The following is a 298-nucleotide window of genomic DNA, read 5'->3' on the forward strand; positions in this document are numbered from 1 at the left end:
GTGATTGACTGCTTTTCTCTGGGGGCTCACTGAGGAGTGGGGACCCAAGTTCTCAGCTCCTCCAGGGCAGAGATTGGGAGGCCGCCATTTTTACTCTTGTCCTCCAAAGCTGTAAGGAAAGCTTGCAGGGAACAAAAGCCCACGAGAGCAAACCTGAGCAAATTACTTAGCCCAGACCAGGCAAGGGTGGGGGACTTCTGCCTCTGGCAAAGCCATTTGGGAACCACAGCAATAGGCCCCTCCCCCAGAAGATCAGCAAGAACCGCCAGCCAAGACCAAGTTTATCGATCAATGAGAA

The sequence above is a fragment of the Callorhinus ursinus genome, unplaced genomic scaffold (assembly GCF_003265705.2).
Source record: "Callorhinus ursinus isolate GAN/ISIS: 27379988/994484 unplaced genomic scaffold, GSC_fseal_2.0 scaffold5, whole genome shotgun sequence".
Lineage (NCBI taxonomy): Eukaryota > Metazoa > Chordata > Mammalia > Carnivora > Otariidae > Callorhinus > Callorhinus ursinus.